Raw genomic sequence first — 26,750 nt, 5'->3', positions numbered from 1 at the left:
ACTAATCTTGAGTGGTATTCACACAACATTTCGGCTGATGTAACCTCTGACCTTCTTCAGGTATATCTTATTCAACTCTTAAATTTCTCTTTAAACCAGGAATTTTCTTGTTTAACTCTGGGAATCTGCATGGAATTTTGAACGGAACCCTTTATTTAATTCACAAGAGTAGCATACTCTAGTTTCATTAGCTATGATCGGGTAGAAATCTTTCAAAAGAAAGAGAGCATGCTATTCCTGTGGGTTAAATCAAAGGGTTCAGCTTAAAATTTCATGCAGATTCCTCCGAGCTTGACAAGATACACCTGAAGAAGGTTACATCGGTCGAAACGTTATGCAAATAACATTCAAGATGAAAACAGTAGTCTGAAGAATCCAAGTAATGCAAAGAAAAAAAAAATATATATATATATATATTTAATTAATTTTGAGATTGAGTTATGTTTGAAATAAATTGTTTTAATTATATGTAAATTTGTCCGACACTACACTTGTCTCTGACTTGGCTATGTATGTAATTTATCTTGCTATCTCACTATCTGGATTCAGCCATTCTGATATTTCGGAATATTTGGGCATTTAGAGAATGAGTAACTTTTTTTTTCTTTTTTTTTTAATCACACTAGAAAGACATACATAAATTAGACTAACAGGGAAATCCAACATTGCCCGGGATAGAATGATGATCAACAAATGTTTCACACTCCCATATTTTTATTGTTATTGAAATCAGTGAAATCGCTCTTTTTTTTTTTTTTTTTTTTTTTTTTTTTTTAAATCAAAATTGATTCATGGCCTGCTCCAGTGCACTGGGAGGATTTCTATGAACAAAGTTTATTTCCAAGTACCTCCCGTGCACAGAGCATGTTTGCCCACATTAGCATGGATAGTAAGAAAGTCAAACGAGTTCGAAGCCCTGTCCCATCACTGCAATGTTGTATCACCATGCTTGTTCTATAAGTACTTTAATGGAATGTGCACCAACAAACTCGTAGCACTAGTGCCCCCCCCGACATAATTACTTCCGACTAACCTGACTAGTAGCAAAATCCCATGCCTCAGACTACTAGGCTTTGGAATTTCCTCTGTATCATGCTTCCCAACTTTACTAACATGCAGAAATTTAACTAATGTGAACAGACATTTCACAGCTCAACTCCCTACTTAGAAAGTCACTTGCTTCTATCAACCATTCTAAGATTTCTTAACTGAACATTTAAAGAAAGTGACTTGTTTACCATTACCATACTAGAAAGATACGTAAATTAAATGGCAAAATAATAGACTTCTATATTTATAGCAAACTTTCAAGAAAAAACACTTGTCTAGTTGAAACCACTATCAATAATTTACCCCACTCTTTATCTGTACCTAAATCTAAACCTGGATTCCATAAACAAAGCTTCTTTCTTAGGACTGTATGCATGTGGAACTTTGTCCTGTTTGTCTGCTTTCCAGCAGATTACAATATGGTTGTCTGCAAGTCCAATGTAAACAAGTTCTTGCCGAACCGTCCTCTTAAGTAATCCAATTTACCAAATTCCAGTACTAATGATTGCTACGATATTGTCCTGTTGACTACTGTATATGCATTAACCCTTATCCTCGAGTGGCTTCCAGGCTTTGATAAGTAGTGACTCCTTTGTAAAAAAAATAAATAAAAATAATAAATAAAAAGCAGTCGTTTTCCTACCATCACTACTGGAAAGAAATTTCCCATTTCTTGTGTACAAACAAAATTTCCATGAACAGAGTATATTACCAAGAACTTTCCATCCATGGAGCACGTTTACAAGTGCTTACCCAAGTATGGATAGTAAAATAGTTCTATGATATTTTTGTAACAACACTGATGTCAAACAAAAGGGAAACAAAAACCTCTGGCGATTCTCCAGTTTTCACTTCTATAAGCATTAATCGATGGAATTGCTCAACATCTGGTTATAGTCAGCTAGTGTATTTCCTAACTGCTTGCATAGTGCTACCGGAAGTGGTGACAAGGCAAATCAGTTCCTTCACTTTTTTCTCTCACACTTATCTCCCCTGTGCATAAGCTCTTTTTAATTACGTTTTTCCAGGCTTTCATTTTTTGGTCCACCGACTTAGAATTCATCCTCGTCCGTTCGTTCCCAAAATCCCCAATAACTACTCATTACATTTTTCTGAAATTTTACATGAAGTTACAACTACCCAAGGAGGAAATGTAACATTCTCGGATTTTTTATAAAAATTCTGGTTGCGTCCCCAGGGGGTCAAAAGGGGTCAAAGTGGCAAAAAATAGCACTTTCCGGGACATAATTAACAATTAGATTTTGCTGAAAATTACCCAAAAGCAAGACCATATGGATATACATCTGGAAACGTAATATTTGACGCTGGGAAAATTCTGAGGCTTGATCCCCAGGGTGTTTTAGAGGTGAAAAAAAAAAAAAAAAAAAAAAAAAAAAAACACCTTTTGGAGCTAACTTTTATTTTCCTCCTAAAATTCAAGGCATCAGTCAGGGAACCATATAGTTTTTGGCTTGTTTTTTTTATTTAATAATCACTGAAAAGTTTGTTTTGGTTTTATTTTAATTAAGAATAACTGAAATTAGTTTTATTATTTTTAAAAGATTTATTGAAAACACTTTTTAAGATCTTTTCAAATAATGAACTATTTAATAAGGACTTGCGTGGTTAAACACACATAAAAGATGCATTTCTTGTTTTAAAATAAATACAAATCCAATTATGCGTGCAAAAACGAAATTAATAAATTTCAGAGGTGCAAAGGTTTCACAAAATACGCTCACATAAATTCTGCGGGGAAAAAAACTTAAAATGTGTTTTTTTTTAGGCGGACGTAGCTGAAAGCATACCACGTGACAAAGACGTGCACTTTTTAACCAATCAACGCGCAAAGAAAGACTTAATTTACAAACCTTTTTCCCAGCTTGTCTGGGAGCCTCTCAAAAAATATATAAACGATGAGCGAACACTTTTCTCTCTTCTCTTTCTCTTGTCAACAAGCACTTCGTTGCTACTTTCTTTCACCAGCATGATGAAACACTTATTCACACGTACGCATGCATGCACAGAGGAAATAATGCAAACATTCAGCCGCACACAGAAACATTTACTTTTCACTTCTTTTCTCATTACACACACAAAAAAAACCAAAAAAAAAAACCAAGCATGTTTCTCACTAAGAAAACAAATGGCATTCTCTTTTTTTTTCTTTTGATCCAGCGAACATTCTAAAAATAACTGACATTCATAAAAAAATGACTGTCAAGACACGAGTATTTTTAGACACTAAAAATGATTTCATTTCAACTTGCTAATTTGTGTAAATAAATGAAGTTTATTTCACATATTTTATTTTATTTTTTTTATTATTTATTTGTGATGGAAACTGGATCTAATCAGACCTGATTACCACTACAGACTAATTGTGTTATTTTTATTTGTATAATTTTGTTAATTTTTATTGTATACTTCTTGATAATACCCTTTTCTTATATTTTATTTCAATAAATCACTTCACAATAGAAATACTGAAGAATAATAAAAACAAAGCAACTGATTTGCTTTCTCACCACCTCCGGTAGTGCTGCGCTGGAAGTTAGTATGTTAGCTGATTATAACATAGCATCCATTTTTGGCTTTTGTAGCAGTCACAAGTAAAATTAAAATTTATTTTCTTTCACGAATCAATATCAATGCCAAAGGATTCAGCTACACACTGACCAATCAGTTGATAGAGTGCATCAATTCCATCTGTCACCTAAGGAATTTCTTTAGTTTTTTTGGTAATCACAGTCAGCCAGCAGAGAGAACACGGCAAGCATCAAAAAGACCTCTCTTCCACCCCTGTCCACTGGACACTCCAGCGTGGACGATTTTCGCTGAAAATAACTTGTAGCCAACCTGAGACACCCAAAGAACTTTCTACTCTTCTTTTTCTCAAACGACATAACTCAAACTTTAATTCAAGCGAAGAAGAGTAAAAAGGCCCCTCTTCTTCGCCATGTTGAGAACGAGTTTCTAGATTTGTGAAAATGTTTGGCATACAATTTTTTTTTTTAACCCAACAGATAAGAACGTAAAAGGTTTTGTGCCTTTTTTTGTAGATATTGTAGACATTAATCTGAAGAAGCACCAAAGATTTTTATAAACAACAAAATGTATTTAAGTTATCTTCACCATTGGCTACAGTTTGCCAAATGTTAAAACAGTGTCAAAGTGAAGGAAGGCAAGAGAGAAAACTTCTTTCTTCCAGTGTTGGAAACCTCTCTGAGGCTGCTGTCCGCAATTCCTCGAAGGAGCTGAAGCAGTCCTTCAAGTGATGGTTGAAATTAATGCGTCCTGGAAGTTGATTGATCTTAGTATGCCCAAAACATACTCGTAAATTTTGCTCTCCACAACAGAATAAATGCCTGCATTTCTAACTGCTACGCATTACCTAGAGACTGCTTCCTTGTAGACTATAACATCATGGTCGTCTTTAAGTACAATGTCAAATATTTGTCAAGCCGTCCTCTTAAATAATCAAATTTCTTCCATCCCATCGTCATTTTCAATCCTCTTATATTATTGTTCATGATCTAACTGAAAATGTCATTCATCCTATCCTCGAGTTGTTTTTGGCCTTGGGGACTCAGTATAAAAACATTATTCATAATGATAATATAGCAGTACAGAGATTTATTATTATTAGTTATGTAAAAATTTTGTTCTAGCTAGGGATGGGGCATCCTACCAGATCCATAACATTCACCCACTATCTCAGATATTTTAAGATTTTAACCATTGTTTTAAGTGCAACTGTATCTCCTTTGCACTTGGTTCACCAGGTATGTTCGTCCGGTATTTTTTTTTAAATTCTTTTTCGTAAGTCCAGTTATATTTGTCACAGTTTATGAATTTTAAAATGAAATCAAAGAATAAATAATAGTAATGATTATGACTGAACAGGTCATAACTATGGCTAGTATAGAAGGTTGGAGGTTACATCGGTTGAAATGTGAAAATAACATCTAGGATAACAATAGTCCAAACAATCCAAATAGCACACCACTTGTCATTTCAAAAATTCAGAAATATTATAATATTAAGCGGACCTGAATGATAATCATCCCACCCCTCTAACGAGAACTTGAAATAAACAACAACGGAGTTACTCTCTTTAAGAACATATCTGAGAAAATTGACCACATCCTGTCTGCTCATCCTTCAGCTAACATCCACATTTGTGGTGACTTCAATGTCCACAATGTGGAATGGCTGACCCACTCTAACAAGACAGATGATGAGGGGAGGTTCTGTTATGATTTCGCCATTGCCTATGACCTCGCCTAGATTGTTCACGAACCCACCCGTGCGCCCGATACTTCCGGTCAGTATGCTAGCCTTCTAGACCTTTTTCTCACAGCTTCCCCTGAGATATGTTCATGTTCCATTCTGTCTCCTCTGAGATCTTCCGACCACTCAGTTGTATCAGTTAAGATAAAAACGAAATGCAATAAGTCTTCAGACGTGCCTCTCCACCGTATTGTATATCAATACTCTACGGCTGACTGGGATAGCTTCCGTACATTTATATCTTAAAAAGGATGTGTTCTCCATAGTATCAGACCTGACCGAATGGTTAATTGTAGGCATAGACCGATTCATACCATCCAAAAAATTCCAACAAAAACCTAACAGTCAGCCATGGTTCTTCCCAGAATGTGCTGCTGCCATCGTGCACAGAAATCACTTTTTCCATAGCTACCAACGTAATAGATGCACTGAGACTAAAGCTGCTTTCAGGACTGCCAGCAACCACTGTAAAAGAGTAATGAAAAATGCAAGACAGCTATATGCTCAGTCTGTTAAATCCAAAGTAGCTGAGCAGCGGCTTAGTTCCCACCAGTTTTGGCAAATAGCAAGCAGAATCCTGAACAGAAGCGTGCGTTCTATCCCTACCATCATCAATGGACCCGAGGTCATCTCGTCAGCATCAGACAAGGCCAAACTATTTGCCAAGAACTTTGCAGCTAATTCTACCCTATGTGACGAAGGCCATCAACTTCTCGTATTTCCTCCTATAACAGACAACACGCTATGCAACATACAAATATTTGTGTGTGAGGTCTCCAAACTAATCAAGAACCTTGATTCCAGTAAAGAAACTGGTCCTGACAGCATTCCAATTATAGTACTCAAAAAGCTTCAACCAGAACTTGCTTCCATACTTACAAAACTGTTTAAGTGTTGCCTTAAGAAGAAGTGCTTCCCAACACCCTGGAAAACATCATTAGTATGCCCTGTATTTAAGAATTCAGGTGATAAGTCGTCTCCCTCTCAGTACAGACTAATAAGTCTGTGTGTCATGAGTAAGTTGTTGGAATCCATATTAAATAGAGAAGTAGTCAACCACCTCAGCAGAAATAATCTTCTTAGTGACATGCAATATGGTTTCTGCTCTGCCAGATCTACAGCAGATGTGCTAATGGTTATATCTCATAGGGTTAGTGAATCTCTTGACAAAGATTTCCTTTCTAGGGCAATTGCTCTTGACATATCAAAGGCCTTCTATAAAGTATGGCATAAGGGCCTACTTCACAAGATTTCCAGCTACGGTATAACTGGAAATGTTTTCTCAATCATTAAATCTTTTCTCTCTGATAGGCTCATAAGAATAGTGGTTGATGGGCAGAAATCAGAGGCCCTCCGTATTAATGCTGGAGTCCATCAGGGGTCCATCCTGGGCCCAACTCTCTTCCTGATCTACATCAATGATCTCCCTAAACACATACTTAAATCATTCGTTGATATCTATGCTGATGACACAACCATCTATGGCAACACATCAAAGTCTGTAAATGACAAAGTTCTGATTCTCTCTCCTCTGATCTCGAGCGTGTGATACAGTGGGGGAAGAGATGGCTGCTTACTTTTAATTTATCTAAAACCAAGCTCCTATCTTTACATCATCAACGCTCTGATCCCCATCTGGCATCAATTGAAATGGATGGCTCTCATCTAGGGGAAGTTCCATGTTTTGATAAGCTTCTGGGTTTGACCTTTACTCCTGACCTGAAATGGAACACGTACATCAAATCAGTTGTCAAGGTCGCTGGAAAAATGGTAGGATCCTTCTACCGCACCAGAAGATATCTCACTGCTGATGCAATTCTCTATCTATATAAAAGCCAAGTACGTCCAAGGATGGAGTACTGTTGCCACATCTGGGCAGGAGTTGCTAAAAACAGCCTATCCTGCCTTGACAGAGTACAAAATAAGCTTCGGGGCTTAGTGGGGGATGCCCTTTTCTCTTCCCTGCAACCTCTCTCCCACAGGAGAGACATTGCGAACCTGTCTGTTTTATCGTTACTTCCATGGCAAGTGCTCGTCTGAGCTCCAATCTCTCGTCCCCCCCTCGCCAATCTTTCACGAAAAACACCAGTCTAGCTGAAACCATTGTAAGAAAGTAATAAAGAACGCAAGAGAGTTGTATGCTCAGTCCGTCAAGTCCAAAGTAGCTGAGCAGCGGCTTGGTTCCCACCAGTTTTGGCAAATTGCAAACAGAATCTTAAACAGAAGTGTGTGCTCCATCCCAACTATCATCAATGGACCTGAGGTAATCTCGTCAGCATCAGACAAAGCCAAACTCTTTGCCAAGAACTTTGCAGCTAATTCGACCCTTTGCGACCAAGGCTGCCAACCCTCAATATTTCCTCCTGTATCAGAAAATACACTATGTGATATACAAATATCTGTATGTGATGTTGCCAAGCTAATCAAAAACCTTGATTCCAGTAAAGCAACCGGCCCTGACGATATTCCAATTATAGTACTCAAAAAACTTCAACCAGAACTAGCACCCATACTTACAAAACTGTTTAAACGTTGTCTTAAGGAGAATTGCTTCCCATCACCCTGGAAAATCTCATTAGTATGCCCTGTATTTAAGAATTCAGGTGATCGTTCATCTCCCTCTCAATACAGGCCAATAAGTCTCCTGTGCGCCATGAGTAAGTTGTTGGAATCTGTGTTAAATAGAGAAGTAATCAATCATCTCAGCATAAATAACCTTCTTAGTGACACACAATATGGTTTCCGTTCTGCTAGATCTACAGCAGATGTGCTTACAGTTATATCTCATAGGATTAGCGAATCTCTCGACAGAGGCAACCTTTCTAGGGCAATTGCTCTTGACATATCAAAGGCCTTTGATAGGGTATGGCATAAAGGTTTACTTCACAAGATCTCCAGCTATGGTATAGCTGGAAATGTCTTCTCAATTATTAAATCATTTCTCTCTGATAGGTTCATAAGAGTAGTAGTTGATGGGCAAAAATCAGAAGCTCACAGTATTAATGCTGGAGTCCCTCAGGGATCGATCCTGGGCCCAACTCTTTTCCTGATCTACATTAATGATCTTCCAAATCACATCCTTACATCATTCGTAGACATTTTTGTTGATGACACTACCATCTATGGTAGCACATCTAAGACAGTAAACGACCAAGTTCTCTCAGATTCTCTCTCCTCTGATCTTGATCACGTTGTACAATGGGGAAAGGAGTGGCTGGTTACTTTTAATGCATCTAAAACCAAGCTTTTATCTTTACATCATCAACGTTCTGATCCCCATCTGGCATCAATTGAAATGAATGGCTCTCGTCTTGGGGAGGCCTCAAGTTTTGACAGGCTTCTGGGCTTGACCTTTACTCCTGATCTTAAATGGAATACGTACATTAAATCTGTTGCCAAGGCCGCTGGAAAAATGGTCGGATCCTTCTATCGATCCAGTAGATATCTCACTGCTGATGCAATTCTCTATCTATATAAGAGCCAGATACGTCCAAGGATGGAGTACTGTTGCCACATATGGGCAGGAGCTGCTAGAAAAGACTTGTCCTGCCTTGATAGAGTTCAAAATAGACTTCGGGGCTTGATGGGAGATGTCCTTTTCTCTTCGCTGCAACCTCTGTCTCACAGAAGAGATGTTGCGAGTTTGTCTTTGCTTTATCGTTATTTTCATGGAAAGTGTTCGACTGAGCTTCAATCTATGGTCCCCCCTCGCCAAACTTTCACAAGAAACACTAGACTAGCTGAAAACATTATCAATAATTTTCCCCACTCTTTATCTGTACCTAAACCTAAACATAGATTCCATGATCAAAGTTTCTTCCTTAGAACTGCACGCCTGTGGAATTGTCTTCCGTTTTCCTGCTTTCCAACTTTCTATAATATGGTTGTCTTCAAGTCCAACGTGAACAAGTTTCTGATGAGCCGTTCCACTTAGGTTAACAAATTTACCGAACTTTCATTACTACCGATTACGATATTGTCTTTTTGACTACTCTACACTCTTTAACCCTTATCCTTGAGTGGCCTATCGGCCTTGATAAGTGGTGACGTCTATGTAAAAAAAAAAAAAAAAAAAAAAAAAAAAAAAAAAAAAAAAAACACTGTCAAAAATTTTCCCTCCTCTTTATTTGTGCCAAAACCAAAACGTAGATTCTATGAACAAAGCTTCTTTCTTAGAAGTGCATGCCTGTGAAACTCTTCCGTTGGCCTGTTTCTCACCTGACTACGACCTAGATGTCTTCAAGTCCAACATAAACATATTCCTTATGAAGTGACACTTTATCAAATCTCCAATACTAACGTATTGTACATGCAATAACCCTTATCCCTGAGTGGCTTCCGGCCAACCTTCCTATGTTACGAACGGCTTTCGTTTTTTTTTTTAATTTTTTCAGTGGATTATTGATTGGTTTATGATGATGGTGATGATAAACACAAAACAGATAAAAGCAAAACATATCCAATGGAAATGATAGGTGTAATGGGCCGACTTCAGTCGCGATCTTCTGTTAAAAAGAAGATCACATCAGGCTGCTGGAGTCATTTCACATCAGATGACAACAGCAGATCCTTGGCCTCCATTAGGGGCACAAAGTGTCCTATTCAGAGATTCGCAGGAGTGCTAGAGTTGCTCCTCTAGAGTCACTCCTTATCCGTCGTTAGCTTCAATGATTGGGCCACATCATTAGGATGCCTTCAAACAGACTACCTCAAAGAGTTCTCTTTGGTCAGCTCACTTACAGCCGACAAAATGTCGGCTGCCCAAAGAAACACTACAAACTGCATCAAGCTCACCCTCAAGCACTGCAATTTCTCCTTCAATCTTTTGGAGACTTTGGCAGCGGACAGAGACACTTGGCGCTGCACATGTGATAGCAAAATGGCCTTCTTCAATAATGAGCATAAGTGAGCAGCTACAGAGTGTCGCACACTGAGACACCGACGAGCGGCAGTCACTCACCATCAAAATCCAAATCCTGTCTTCCTGTGCTCTATTTGTGCAAAGCAGTGTAGAGCATGCATCGGACTTCAGTCATCAATGGAGTAATGGAGTCAATTTAAAAAAAAAAAAAAAAAAAAATGATGAAGATGACGTCATCCACATGGATGGACTACCATAACTAAATTGATTCGACACTAATATATGGGGGGGGGGGTGATTCTCGTCCAGGTCTGCCTAATATTGCTGTAACAGATTTAAATAATGTTTTAACACATTCGCTGCCAACTACTAGTATTCTCGTACCCTGGTATTTGCTTAGCCTTGCTCGCTATGAATAACCTTGTAGTAACGAAATTCTTTTTCTATTAGTCAATATGTGCTAGGCACATACGAAAACTGTCTTTAACTTGAATTGGTATCTCAAAATAAAACAAATTGAATAGTTATCTCGTATTTGCCCCCTGACATGTTTTTTGGGTTTTTTCTTTAGCAAATGCGTATATAAGTTGAATGATTCACTATAAATAAAAGATGATTTAAGTTATTTTTATTACAAAAAATATACAAACTGATAAAAACCGACAATTCCTTTAGTAAAAATGGCTTGTTACCTAAATTAATACAAATTAATATATATTCCATATTATATTCATATGCATTATTTGTTGATTTAAAAAAAAGAAAAAAAAAGAAAAGTTTTTAGAAATTGCAGAAAAAAAAAAAAAAAAAAAAAAAAAAAAAAGCTTGCCAATGACAATAAATTTAATAGAGCTTTAGCTGGCAGAATATGCATTAAACAGTCCAAAATACATAGGAAAGAAACGGTTTGAAGTCAGGAGAGGTTCTATAAAAATATAATTTTAAAACATTTTGGGAGACTTCCTAAACTGGTTACCATTTTAAATCTTCACTTAAGGAAAAATCAAATTTTGTGGATGAATTTACCTTTTTATGGTCCCGTTAAACTTACATTACCTGAACTTTTTCGTCTTTAATTAAATTTTGACATGTTCACCCAGAAGTAGGGGTTAGTAGCAGGATTAAGGAAGATATGTATTTTTGTTCAATGATTTAAAATTGATATTTTTAGTGCAATTGTAATAAGACCAAACAAAAAAGGGATTATAAAAAATAAAATACAATAAATAAGTATTACTAAAGGCAAAATAATAAACTCTTCTACATACAGGGATAATTTTTTTGTATTTCAGCTTATTTTAAAGTATTTATTTACTTTGAAATAAAAGTAGCGCCATGTCTTAAATTGAAAAAAAAAAAAAAAAAAGATAGTTTCATTACAACCATGTCAAGCCTCAATTATCCTGTCAAAAATTGAAAATCAAACAAAACATGGAACATTACATCTACACACGATTGGTGACATTTATTGGATAGAATTCCACCAGTATTTTATTTAATTTTCGATTTTGCAGCAATTATTGAAGTCCGAAAGAAACCACTACTTTTTTTCTTTTTAGTTCTAACTCAAAAGACTTAACGTTACTAACAATACAACTGTGAATTATTTGAGACTGATGGAACGAGAACATACTACCCTCTGTGGTAGAAATAATGGGTTCATTGTGATTTATTTTTAAATTTTAAGTGAAAAGACAAATTGAACTTTCTTTTCCTTTCTTTACAGTTAGATACAAAAGATAAATAATTTGGTTCTTGTCCAGAATTCTCTATATTAAAAGACAAAAATAAAGAAAAGTCTAAGATACATATCTGTGATGGAACGAAAATATCATATTCCAAAAATCACAAATTGATCAAGTAGTTTTATTTTTAAATCAAATTTTATGAGTAACATAAGACCAGCCATCTTGTCTACCATTTTGAAAACGATCTAAGAAAAAAAAAAAAGAGATAACCCAATTCTCAATGTAATGCCTACGAATTTCCATTAATCATTGAAAAATTATTTTGGGGTATTTATTTTACAATCCACAGAAGTATGAAAAGTTGTCAGAAATCAAAGGTATTAGTGCACTTATTGATCCGTGCTGAAATAACATTTAAAAATCCATTCTTAACATGGGGAGGGTGTTTTTTTTACCTATTCTGTACTTCAACCTTACAATTTAATAAAAACATAAAACTTTAAATTTGAAAATACTATTTAAAAAATAGCATGGATCAATAAGTGCACTAGCAACAAATCAAATATATACAAATAAATGTTATCAAAGGTAAGATAAGATTACTTTTCTACCTAACTGAATAATCTTTTAGAGTTTTTATTTAATGTAAAATGTTTATTCGGTTTTAAAAACAACTAACCAGTAGTTTTTTTTTTCTAATACTCTGGTAATTTAATATTTTATTCAAATATGAGATGGTTTACTGTCAGAATTCAAAATGGTTGACTTCAGTTTCTGGAAATCACAGAAGTCTGCTTGCTTTTTTTTTTTTTTTTTTTTTTTTTTGTCATTTTCTCGTTTTAATTAAAGAAAAAAAATAAAAGGGTGCTTATGCGCTTTTGTTACCGCGCTATTTTTTAAAAATAGTATTGTCAAGTTAAATTCAAATTTTATATATTTTATATTAAATTGTTAAGTGAAAGAAAGTAGAAAATAGTTAGCACGCTCCACATGTTAACAATGGCTTTCTAAATAGCATTATTATTTCAGCACAGTAACAAATGTGCATAGGTACCAAAAAATTATTGCATTTGGAACTGTTAGGTTTTTTTTCTTTTTTTTTCATTCCAAATGATGAAAAATCCATCAAAACTTTGGTGATTTCTGTAAAGATGTCAGTTTGACATGTTGTATTCTAACTGTAACTATAGCATATTTGAATGGAATCTTAAATTGAAATAAAACTCTTTCGAGATCTAAAACACAAAAGAATTGGTACTTATGCAGTATAAGGACCATGCTGCCGGTCCAAATGGTCTGGGAGATGCCAAAACATTGAGTGCCTTAAAACTAATTAATACAAAAATAATCATGAAGAAAATATTTCCTATCACTGCATAAATCTAAATATTTATATTGATTTGAAAAAAAAAAAAAAAAAAAATTAAATCAGAAAAAAATCAGAAAATGTTTGTTTGCTATTCAAAAAATAAATATTTATTCATGAAACTTACCTTACAATGGATTTTTTTCATGATCTGAATTTTAATTTTCTAAAATTTTCGTAAAAACTGTCTAAGAATTATTCAAGAATATTGTTTTCATTTTTAAATTTTTCATTGAATAATCTTCATACAAATAATATATTTTTCAGCATTTGCAGAAAAAAAAAATCATGAAACTTAGTTAGCACCTTTCTACATTTTCTGTAAACCATTCAAACTTTTCCTAATATAGCATGATCGTTATAGTGCATAAGTGCCAAATAATTATATAGGTAGGTAGAAAAGTAACTTTTCAGTGTTAAAAATGTACTTAAAATATTTTAATCTGCTTTTGTAAAATTAGTATTAAAATATATTTCTTAAAAAAAAATAAATAAATAAATAATTGTCATTGAAATACAAGTTACAAACACCAAAAATTACTAATATTAGTAATAAAAATACAATTCTAAATTTGCAATGACAAAATATTTTCTGATTTTCTTGTGTTGACCTAAAATACACAGATTTCAACTTAAAAAAAAATCTATTTCTTAGCAGGAAGTCAAGATCGGGTGAACTTCCCATTTGTTAAAAAAGTTCTGTGCTGTTGTTGCTCTTAACTGATCTGGGAACTTATTCCAAAAATATATTCTATCAGAAAAAAGAATTAAAAGTCTAAATCTGGTTTAACAAAAACTTCAGATCATTAGAAAAAAAAATCACTAATAATTTATTTTGGTAACTAATAAAAAAAAAAAGTTCAAATTAATAGTTAATATATATATATTCTTTTTTGGTGCTCATGCACTTATTGATCCATGCTGAAATAACATTTAAAAAGCCATTCTTAACATGGGGAGGGGAGGGGGTTTTAGAGGAGAACCATAAGAATTAATATTAATTGTTAATCCAATGACGCAACCATCCTCTTTGTCTCAACCATACCAGCATTGATTTAACCAAATAAAATTAACAGTTGTTTGATTTCTCCAAGATAATCTCAGAACGAAAAGAGACACGTCTACAATTGAAGAAAAAAAAAAAAAACAAAAAAAACCAACCGAGTTTTAGCAAAATTAAATGAAACAACCCCTTTTGTACCACAATCAACAACTGAACCAATGTCAACTTTTAGGTGAGCTGCATATATCAACTGATCAGAGATATATATGTGAAAAGTAACACCAGAATGGACAGTGGTATCATCAGCATTATTTTGAAGAGAAAAGGAAGAATATAAAGAAATTTTATTTGAATTAAACTGAAGTATATTCTGATGATGCAATGTCTACTAGATTTAACAATGGAAGATCCAAAAATAAAAGTCTACTACCACAGATGAAGATGACAGTAACATAATTTAGTAAGGTGTGACATTACCTGTATTATCCAGACTTAGTGTAAGGTAAATTTTAAGAAAACAAGCTGAGCAGACGGATGAGTGAAAAATTTACTTTCACCGTGTATAATGTTTGTGAAAAAAAAAAATTTTTTTAATAATAATAATAATCCACGGTATGGTTATTAAGAAAAGCGTAAACAAACAGGAGTGAATTACTAAGTCCAATCCCTCCTTTGTCGGGGAGGCGGGGGCGGGGGAAACCAACAAAACAAAACCCAAATTAACTCAACCCTAAGTCAGAGATTGCAATATGAGAAGAGAAAACTTGGTGCTAGTGCACTTATTGATCCGCGCTATTTTTTCAATCGTATTTCCAAGTTTAAAGTTTTTTTTTATTTTTTTTTTTATTATTATTATTCAATTGTAAAGTTAAAGTACAGAATAGGTACAAAACATCCTCCCATCCCCATGTTAAGAATGGCTTTTTAAATAATAACATTATTTCAGCACGGATCAATAAGTGCATGCATGAGTACCGAAAACTTTCATCTTTATTTAAAAAAGAAAAAAATAGTTTAGTAGTAATCCACTTGTTAGAAGCACGGGGAAAACGGAATTCGAAATATGAGATTAGAAAGACAAAATAAATATATAAAGTTTTAGAGATTTGACTACAGTTGTGTATGTGCATTCATGTCATGCAGTCATCATGCACGTTACACAAATTCAGTTACCGTTATTGGTCTGGGAAAATAGACTTTCACGGAGCTAAAGCATCATGTTCCTATTTCTTGGCAGAATCAAGTGGTATTTATTACTATAGGCAACAAACCAATAAAAAATAAATAAATAAAATATCACAAATAATGTTACCAAAGGCAAGATAAGTTACTCAGTCATCTATTTGAATAACTTTTTATTGTATTTTAAAGTGTTTATTTGGTGTGAAGCACAAGTAGTGCTGGCTGAGTGAGCGCTTAAACCACGAAGATGGCCGACATGAAGTTTTCATCTTTACAATCTCTCAAAACTCGAAAATAAAACAAAATACTGATAGAAACGTGCCTAATAACTGTCATGGTGACATTTATTGGGCAGGTTTCCATCAAGATTTTTATTTTTCGAGTTTTGAGGGATTTCCGAGACTAAAGAGTTCCACCATCTTGTGTTTATTCTAACTTTGCAACTAGATACTACTAGTGTTTCAAACTAAATAAACGCTTTGAAATAAGTTAAAACAAAAACTTGTCCAGCTAGGTATATTGCCTTTGATAACATTTATTTGTCAGATTTTTGTTTTTATCACTTTTTTTTTTTTGGTTTCCGAATCAAGAGTTATGTAAAAGAGGACACACTGTTACCTACTTTTTGCAATTGGCGTTTATGAAGTTTTGTTCTGCATAGATTCCACGAAAAGAACAAAAAAAGAATGGTGAATAACTATTCAAATTAGAACCTTTTATAGAAACGTAAGTCCGTGCTCATGTTTTTTTTTTTTTTTTTTTTTTTTTTTTTAATTAGAAAGCGTGCGTGAAAGGGTGGGGACGTTTAATTCAATACCATTTGTTAGCCAAGGATGGCGAGTTCAATCCTGGAAAGATTAGCATTAATTTAGTTATCTGAAAGGTAGAAAAAAAAAACAGTTAACACTAAGTTATCCGGTTGACTTTAAATAAAATAAAATTAAATTAAAGCTAAAACAAACAATTATGTCATTTTGACATGCGCTTTCTGTTTAGTAGAAGTCATGCCGGTGTATATCGAGAAGACGTCCCTTATGATTAATGCTTACTAGTTTAATTTGAAAACTTTAAGAAATATATTTTTATCGTAAGATAGTTAACAAAAAATATTTCAATGTAAAGGCTATTATTTTTATATAAACTTAAAATATATTTTTATTAAATAAAATTTTATTAAATAAAACCATTCTAAAAAAAATTTAAAGTAAAGACTAAAAATATATACATTTAAAGGGACTTATCATTAACAGTAAATTATAAAGATTTATGTAGAAGGCACTGTAGATTTCCACAGGATCTATATATGTATTTATATATCTATTTTAATTGAAAATAAACCAATTCAAAAAAAGAAACATTTCAAACTAAAGACCAGTTATTTTTATGCAAAGTTTTAAAATTATTTATGTATTATTTATTTTTATTTTATTATTTATTTATTCATTATTTTATTTATTGTTTACTTTTTTTTAATCGAAAAATATTTTTTTTATTATTGCATTTTCACCCCAAACAAGGCACAGTGTCACTTTGATGTAGGGGGCTACTATCAGATACATAAGTTGAAAGGATACTATGTAGGGAGTTGAGCAGCAAGATGCCTGTTCACATTGTACTTGAACTTCTGCATGTCAGTGGAGTTGAGTTCATTGTGTTCATTTGTTTTCCCCTTGGGGAAGCAGGAATCCGGGAAAAAATTCCCAAGGCTAGCAATTCTGGGGAAGAAACCACTGGAGTTTTTATTTATTTATTTATTTATTTTGATCCCATTCCGCTACAGACTGGAGGTCTTCCTCTAGGGTTTCTGCATTTGCCTTGGATATGTGTTCATTTGTTTTCCCCTCATGCCTGTTATAGAGCATAATTTTTTTTTTTTACATTTTCACCCCAAACAAGGCACATTGCCACTTTGTTGTAGGGGGCTACTATCAGGGACATAATCTACATAGGTACTATGTGGAGAGTTGGGCAGCAAGATGTCGGTTCACATTACACTTGAACTTCTGCATATCATTACAGTTGGGGAAGCAGGAACCCGGAAGGAAATTCCAAAGTCTAGCAGTTCTGAGGAAGAAACTACTGGAGTAGAAAGCTCTCTTACATCTAGGGATCTCTACTGTGAAGGGATGGGATTTTGCTGCTTGTCGGGTTTCTCGGGGGTATTTACGTTGAGGCGGTACGAATGCTTGCAGTTTGTCGGAGCATTCACCGTTAAAGTACTTGTAGAATAGGCTGAGGGATGCTACATTTCGTCGATGGGACAGAGGCTGAAGCTTAGATGATAGTTCAGGACCTATCAGGTTGACGATTCTCTCTTGAACTTTGTCTAGGAGCGAGAGGCTAGTAGCAGATGCACCATCCCAAATATGACAACAATACTCCATACATGGGCGAAGGGTGGCCTTATAGAGGTACAGGATACTTTCAGGCGTTAGTAGCTTTCTAGCACGATAGAGAGAACCTACCTTCTTCACAGTGGTCCTGCCAATGCTCTCAATGTAATTGTTCCAACTCATGTTTCCTGTGAACATTAGGTTGAGGAGTTTAAAAGATGTACTTTCAGATAAAGTTTTTGGCCATTGCTATTGGTGGTAGAGAAGGTTTCTTGTAATTATTGAAGCAAACAAGTTTAGTCTTGGCAGCATTGAATGTGACCATCCATTTTTGTCCCTATTTCACTACAGATTGGAGGTCATCCTCTAGTGTTTCTGCCATTTCTTTAGATATGTGTTCATTTGTTTTCCTGTTTTTTTTTTTTTGTTTTTTTTATTACATTTTCACCCCAAACAAGGCACATTGCCACTTTGGTGTAGGGGGCTACTATCAGGGGAAACATCTACTGGGGTACTATGTAGGGATTAGGGCAGCGAGATGTTGGTTCACGTTGCACTTGAACTTATGCATGTCAGTACAGTTGGGGAAGCAGTGACCTGGAATGGAATTCCAAAGTCTAGCAGTTCTGGGGAAGAAACTACTGGAGTAGAAAGATCTTTTACATCTAGGGATCTCTACAGTGTGGAGGTGGGATTTTGCAGCTTGTCGGGTCTGTCGAGTGTGTTCACGTCGTGGGGGAACAAGTGCTTGCAGTTCTTCAGAACATTCATCATTATAATACTTGTAGAACAGGCAGAGGGATGCAACGTTTCGACGATGGGACAGAGGCTGAAGCTTAGATGCCAGTTTAGGGTCTATCAGATTTGCGACTCTCTTTTGAACCCTGTCAAGGAGCGAGAGACTAGTAGCCGATGCACCAACCCAAATATGACAGCAATACTCCATACATGGGCGAATAGTGGCCTTATAGAGGTACAGGATACTTTCGGGTGTTAGAAGTTTTCTAGCACGGTAGAGAGAGCCCACCTTCCTCGCAGCGGCCCTGGCAATGCCCTCGATGTAATTGTTCCAACTCATGTTTCCTGTGAACGTTAGGCCAAGGAGCTTGAGAGACGTACTCTCAGATAAAGAGTCGTTGGCCATTGCTATAGGTGGTAGGGAAGGTTTCTTGTAATTATTGAATGAAACCAGTTTTGTCTTGGTGGCATTGAACGTGACCATCCATTTTTGTCCCCATTCCACTACTGATTGGAGGTTATCCTCTAGTGTTTCTGCCATTACTTTAGATATATGTTCATTTGTTTTCCTGTCGTGCCTACTATAGAGTGTAGTGTCATCAGCATATATACCCATCTCAGAGGCAATTTTGTCGGGGAGGTCATTTATGAATATCAGGAACAGCAGAGGTGCAAGGATAGATCCCTGGGGCACTCCCGCATTTATATCATATTGTTTAGATGTACGACCGTCGAGGACAACCTGGATTTTTCTCTTATCTAAGAAGGATTTAATTATGTTAAGTATTCTACCAGTGATACCGTAAGATTTAATCTTCCTGAGGAGACCCTCATGCCATACCCTGTCAAAAGCCTTAGATATATCTAGAGCTACCGCTCTGCCCTCTCCCGCTTTGTCCAGTGAATGGTATATACGTTCAGAGATTACAGTGAGGATGTCTGCCGTGGAACGGGCTTGTCTAAATCCATATTGTTGGTCGGTCAGAAGTTTAGCATCTGTAAGGTGCTGGACTAGCGCATGGTTAATTAAGGTCTCAAATATTTTGGCCAAAAGTGGGAGGAGGCTAATAGGGCGATAATTTAATGGGTCAGTTCTTTCGCCAGAATTCTTGAATACAGGTACCACAGAAGCAGTTTTCCAACAGCCCGGAAAGCAAGATTCATTAAGGCATTTGTTGTAGAGTTTGGAGAGAACTGGAGCTACTTCGGCTGAGCACTTTTTTAATAGCACAGCTGGGATGAGGTCGGGTCCACATGCTTTTGAAGTGTCAAGGTTTTTTATGATAGCATGCACCTGAGCAGGGGTGTTGTGTCTGTTATAGAACGTGATGCCATCAGCATATATACCCATCTTACAGACAATTTTGTCGGATAGGTCATTTATGAATATTAGGAATAATAGAGGTCCAAGGATAGACCCTTGATGCACTCCCGCATTTATATCATATTGTTTCGGTGTACGACCATCGAGGACAACCTGGATTTTTCTCTTATCTAAGAAGGATTTAATTATGTTTAGTATTCTTCCAGTGATACCGTATGATCTGATTTTCCTGAGAAGACCTTTATGCCATACCCTGTCAAAAGCCTTAGATATATCTAGAGCTACCGCTCTACCCTCCTCTGCTTTGTCAAGTGAATGGTATATACGTTCAGAGATTACAATTAGGATGTCTGCTGAAGAACGGGCTTGCCTAAATCCGTATTGTTGGTCAGTCAGAAGTTTAGCATCTGTAAGGTGCTGGACTAGAGCTTAGTAAATTATGGACTCAAATATTTTGGTGAAAAGTGGGAGGAGGCTAATGGGGCAATAATTTACTGGGTCAGATCTTTCGCCAGAATTCTTGAAAATTGGTACCACAGAAGCAGTTTTCCAGCAGGCAAGAAAGCAAGATTCATTAAGGCATTTGTTGTAAAGTTTGGAGAGAACTGGTGCTACTTTGGCGCAGCACTTTTTAATAGCACAGCCAGGGTAAGATAAGGTCTACATGCTTTTGAAGTGTCAAGATTTTTTATGATAGCATGCACCTGAGAAGGAGTGATTTTCAGATCGTCTAGTGTGGCGTCTGTCTGCAAAGGAAAGTCTGGGAAGGGGTGGTTAGCAGGGTCCAGTGTGGAGTTTGAGGCAAACCGACTGACAAGCATGTTAGCCTTCTCAGTTGCTGAGCGAACAACCTCATGATTGTTGGATAGTGGGCGAATTGTTGATTGCCAATTATTTACTACACTGTTGTAGATTTTCCAGAAGTCACGGGTTCCTAATTTCTGTGCTTCGACGCATTTTTTGGTGGTTTCAATAAATTCTCTCTTAGCTGTCTCTATTTCTTTCTTGCAGTTACTTCTGGCTTCTATATATTTCTGTTTTTTTGAACTGGACTTATGTCAGTTAAATCTGCGGTACGCATGCTGCTTTTGTGCAATGGCAGCTCCACAAGTAGCAGTAAACCATTGGGGAGAGTGGGGTTGCTATAAAATTTCCGCATGGGAACATGTGCTTCAATTACCATTTTGAACCATTCAGTGGTCTCATTTACGCACTGTTCAGTAGGAAGTGAAAAGATTTCACCATGGGGTGTCTCTGTTGAGATCCCTGATGGCTTCCCAATCAGCCTTAATATCTCATTGTTTTGAGCAATGGCTCTTTAGTTTTGGCCCTAGATTTTAGGGCGTTGTCAGAAAATATACCTATCTCAGAGACTATTTTATCAGGGAGGTCATGAATATCAGGAAGTAATAAAGGTCCAAGGATCGACCTCTGAGGCACTCCTGCATTTATGTCATATTGTTTAGACGTACAACCATCGAGGACAACTTTGATTCTTCTCTTACTTAAGAGGGATTTAATTATGTTAAGTATTCGTCCAGTAATACCAAAGGATCTGATTTTCTCCAAGAAGACCATTGTGCCATACCCTGTCAAAAGCCTTATAGCTAGAGCTACTGCCCTCCCCACCCTTGCCTTAACTAATTCTAAAAAGGAGCATTTCAAACTAAAGACTAGTTTTTTTTATGTAAAGTTTTAAAATTAAGTTGGAATTACTTTTCCCTGGTACAGACCGGTAAGATTTCTGCAGAAGTCAAAATGAAATAAGTTTATTTAACTTATTCCATGATTTTTTTTTTTTTTACACAGGAGTCACCACTTATCAAAGCCCAGAGGCTACTCGAGGATAAGGGTTAATGAGTGTACAGTGGTCAATGGGACAATGTCCAAATAATTGTTAGTAGTGGAAATTTGGTAAATTGGATTACTAAAGGGGAACGGCTCATCAAGAACTTGTTTACATTGGACTTGAAGATGACCATATTATAGTCAGCCGGAAAGCAGACAAATGGAAGAGAGTTCCATATGTTATATTACAAAACTGGAAGCAAGAAAGAAACAAACGAAAAGGTTGAGTTTGGACTTTTTATTTAAAGTTAAAACGATCGTGAAACAAACTGTTTGGTGTGTCAGGATAATTCGGTGGCAGCGTCAGGGCGTTGGTAGGAATGCTGGACGGGTGTTGATATGTACTCGGTGACGATCTAAGTTATTGTCAGGCTGAGGTGAGGGGCGGCGATGACAGGAATGTGGGCTTGGTGTTCTGGTGTCTGGGATACGGGTGCGGCGATGGCAGAAGAGGAGTAATCCTAAAAGCAGGTGTCACTGTGGCGAGTTGGTGACAGTGGCTCCTGCTATTGGCGGGACACTTCATGCTGTCTGGTAAGCTGCGGTGATCTGGCAGGGGCGGCTGAAAAGGGGTAGTCTTCAAGGTTTGTTGTCCAGTATCACGAGTGAGATGGCGGTGGTGCGGCGGCAGTGGCAGCAGCATCGTAATTTTAATAGCTGATGTCGCTGGCAAGGGACGGAATGGTGTTCACAGCTCAACATACAGGGCTCATCTACCTGCTTGTCGAAAAAGCTGTCATTTTTATACTCGTGATGCGGATGTAGTTGTAGAAAAAAGGTGGCTTTTATCGCTGATCGGCGTTTTCGCTTTTTACTTGTGTTTGTTTTTTGTGTCTTAATGTGTTGTAGCGAGTCGTCTGCTTGGTGTTTGTATACATGTGTTATATCAATTTAAAGCTAAGAAAGTTGTGAATGTGTTCTAATAGATGTTGTATTGTTGCAGTGTTTTGTGAAATAATTATTCATGTTTATATGCTGCCCGAGTTGCGTATGCTGTGATGTTTGTGTTTTGTATTTTGATTGTTCTTTTGGTGTACGGCTTCCTCTGGCGGTTTTCTTTGTTGAAGTGAGATGCGAGTTATTCCATTGATGTGTGTACATAAAATATGTGCTTTGATGTTGTCGTGTGTGTTTAGTGTGTTCATATACGTTGTATCGACGAACAAGCTTTGTCTTAGCGTCGCCATTATTATCATTGTCGCTGCTCCTGCTGGTTTCTGGTTTATTCATGTAAATATGGAGGAATATGCGATATAACACACAGGTGTGCAGTTCTAAGAAAGAAGCTTTCCTTATGGAATCTACATTTAGGTTTAGGCACGGATAAAGAGTGGCGTATCTAATTCAATACATGCACTAAATATTAAAATCATATTGTGTACTTGATGTCAGTGTCTGTTCAAATTTGCAAAATTCTCCTTGACGTGAACTAGAAGATGTCTCTGGCATTACCTAGGGTTTAGAATTTAAAAAAAAAAAGTGTACAAGTTAATGTATAGGAGCTTATCTTAGCATCAGAAGATTATGCATTGATATCACATTAGAACCATAGCATTTTTTACAAGAGCCTATCTTAGAATGGACTGTAAAGATAAACTCGTATAATATTTTGTAACAATAAAATGGTCCTCAAACGAAAATTATTAAAAAGTGCTCCCCCCCCCGTTCCCACACTATGTTGATCTCTGGTGACTTTGTAGCTGTCATAAATAAAAACTTTTTCTCTGATATGGATAAATTTCTCTGCTAGGTGCATTAATTTCGTGCAAAAATACTTCAGCCCCTTACAATCGATCACAAAAGAGAAGCCTGGAAGCAACAAGGAAAGACGTCACCTCTCTCTTATCTTATCTCAACTTCACTTGAAGATAACTGTCGACAGACCTTTGACAGCCCAATGAACTTCGTATCTTTCCTTTCTTCACTTAGACACTGTCCAACTTTCTTCCACCTGTACCAAACAGTGTAGGTCATCGTCATCATCAGCATATCGTATGAATCCAAAGATTCTATTGTTAGCATTTTTCTAGTCAGAATTCTTTCTAGAAAGACATCAAGGATTACGGCAGGGACCACATGAAGGTTGCCAACACCCTAAATGAAAGTGATTTTTGTAGAACAAACTGGATTGGAATTTGGGTCGTCAGTAAGTGTCGTTAACCACAAGACACCTACCATGGTGTAGGTAACTTTATTGAATAAAGGCTTTCATTTTTCTTATAGAAATGGTTTTGTTTTACCTTTCATATGATGATAAATAATAGTGCATCGCATTTCTATAACCCCAACAGAATGGATAGTAGAGTAACTTGTGCTATAACATGCTTTGGGTCATATCGAGTTGGAGCAAGTAAGATTTGTAAGTTTTTATATTTCTGAATTTCTTGAGATGAGGATTGATAAGTTTTATTATTTGATAATAATAATTTGGTCGATGAAGATGAGAAGACGAAGAATCCATCATGGTTACCGCCAAACGAAAACTTCAACCACACATACAAGAACCTATTCCTTTTCCCACACGACTGTTTAATCTTTTGTCTCTTTTCATACACACAAACTAATTTTACTAACATTTTCTTACATTCACACCAACAAAGATAGTCACTAAAGTTGTTATTAATTGTTTGAATGCAACCTTGTCATTCTTATTCTACACTTTTGGTGACCCCAACATGAGGCGAATATGCAACATTCATTGTCTTTCTATTCTACAACGCTTTTTAAATTCACCAGATGATGTCCTTGACATAATTTTATGGAAATTGGAATATGTAAAATTTCTAAGTGCCTCTGGGTTCAAAGGCCTGCTAAACGCTCAAATTTAGGTACTTCTGCAGTTTATAGAAATGGTTTTGTTTTACCTTTCATATGATGATAAATAATAATTATAGACCGTGCTATTAAGTAGTTTTTTTTTTCTTTAGTTAAATTCAATTTTTACAGTATCTTTTGTTTATGACATTGTATGTTAAAAGTACCGAATAGTTAGTGCTAAGAATGGGGTTCTAAAAAATAACATTATTATTTCAGCATGATCTGCAGAAGTACCCAAGTTTAAATAAAATCTATTTTTGTAAAACGAAATGGAGACCACCTAAAACAATTAAAAATCAAACATAAGTCTTAAAACTATTCAGATCAGGTTTTATAGAAAATTAAATCTTAGTGTGTTCAGTGAAAATTATTTGTTGTATATTTTAATGTTTTTACACACTTTGAATCAAACTATTTTTTTTTCTTAAAACCATAACTCATAAACTAAAGTTTAGGTTTAGTTTGGTAAGAGTCAATTTGGTTCGGTTCAACTTTTGTAGAAGCACCTATATTTTGTCCATTTTGATTTTTTGGCTGTTAACTATGCGGCAAACAATTAGCTTTCTGGTTATTAAGACATTTTTTCCTAATGTATTGCTTACTGAATTTCAATGGCTGTCATCATTCTTAACATGAGGAGAGAGGTGTTTTGTAACACGCATTGCGCATTAGTACTTCAATTTGGGAAAAAACATGGTCGCCAGTGAAAACATAAGGGATTACATTGGATAATAAAGGTCAATATCCAGAAAACTACTTATTTGATTCAAATTTAAATGTTATATTCATTTTCAGCAGACCTGAAAACCTTCAAAAGTTGTCAATTTGACGATGAATGTCAAGTTGAAGTAAAAAAACAAAATGCTGAATTTTTTATTTTACCGGTAAGTGAACAAGTTTTTACGTGATCACTTTAATTTTTGACAAGGTTTTTTTATTTTATTTTATTTTTTTTTTATGCTTTTTTTTTTAAAAAAAAGGTGTCACCACTTATCAAGGCCCAGAGGCCACTGGAGGATAAGGGTTAATAAGCATACAGTGGTCAATGAGACAATGTCATAGTAATTGTTAGTGGAAATTTGGTAAATTGGATTACTTAAGGAGAACGGCTCATCAAGAACTTGTTTATATTGGACTTGAAGACGACCAATATTATAGTCAGCTGGAAAGCAGGCAAATGGAAGAGAGTTCTACAGGTGTTCAGTTCTAAGAAAGAAACTTTGTTCATGGAATCTACGTTTAGGTTTAGGCATATATAAAGAGTGGGGGAAATTATTGATAGAGTTTTCAGCTAGAGAAGTGTTTCTCATGAAAGTTTGGAGAGGGGGGTACCATAAATTGGAGCTCCGACGAGCAATTGCCATTAAAATAATGATAAAGCAGAGACAGGCTCGCAACGTCTCTTCTGTGAGAAAGAGGTTGCAGGGAAGAGTAAAGGGCATCCCCTACTAGGCTACAAAGTCTATTTTGAAATCTGTCAAGGCAAGATAAGGTCTTTCTAGCAGCTCTTGCCCAGATGTGGCAACAGTACTCTATCCTTGGACGTACCTGGCTCTTATATAGGTAGAGAATTGCATCAGCAGTGAGATATCTACTGGGTCGATACAAGGATCCCACTATTTTCCCAGTGACCTTGGCAACAGATTTGATGTACGTGTTCCATTTCAGATCAGGAGTAATGGTCAAGCCCAAGAGCTTAGCTTGTCAAAACATGGAGCCTCCCCAAGATGGGAGCCATTCATTTTAATTGATGCCAGATGAGGATCAGAACGTTGATGAAGTTTGATTTTAGATGCATTAAAAGTAACCAGCCACCTCTTTCCCCAATATACTACATGCTCAAGATCAGAGGAGAGAGAATCAGCGAGAACTTGGTCGTTTACGGTCTTTGATGTACTGCCATAGATGGTAGTGTTATCAATATAAATATCTCCAAATGATCTAAGGATGTGATTTGAAAAATCATTGATGTAGATTAGGAAGAGAGTTAGGCCCAGGATGGACCCTTGAGGGACTCCAGCATTAATATTCTGAGCTTCTGATTTCTGCCCATCAACCAGTACTCTCATTAACCTATCAGAGAGAAATGATTTAATAATTGAGAAAACATTTCCAGCTATACCGTAACTGGAGATCTTGTGAAGTAGACCTTTATGCCATACTCTATCAATGGTATGTCAAGAGCAACTGTCCTAGAAAGGAAGCCTCCGTCAAGAGATTCGCTAATCCTATGAGATATAACCGTAA

The 26,750-nt window shown here is 36.0% G+C and overlaps 1 protein-coding gene across 1 annotated transcript in view; it reads right to left on the bottom strand.

Annotated features, from left to right (window-relative positions):
- Positions 1–16,099, bottom strand: part of LOC145277940 (polyadenylate-binding protein 2-like) — a 58,215-nt gene extending 42,116 nt beyond the window's left edge. The window contains exon 1 of the mRNA XM_080130021.1: positions 16,066–16,099. The gene's annotated coding sequence lies outside the window, so the exon portion shown is untranslated. The remainder of the gene's footprint in view (positions 1–16,065) is intronic.
- Between the last annotated feature and the right edge of the window lie 10,651 nt (positions 16,100–26,750).

Source organism: Euprymna scolopes, chromosome 6 (genome assembly GCF_053919585.1).
Source record: "Euprymna scolopes isolate OS-2025 chromosome 6, ASM5391958v1, whole genome shotgun sequence".
NCBI lineage: Eukaryota > Metazoa > Mollusca > Cephalopoda > Sepiida > Sepiolidae > Euprymna > Euprymna scolopes.
Note: the sequence above shows the minus strand (reverse complement) of the source record. Positions and strands in the feature narration are given on the sequence as shown.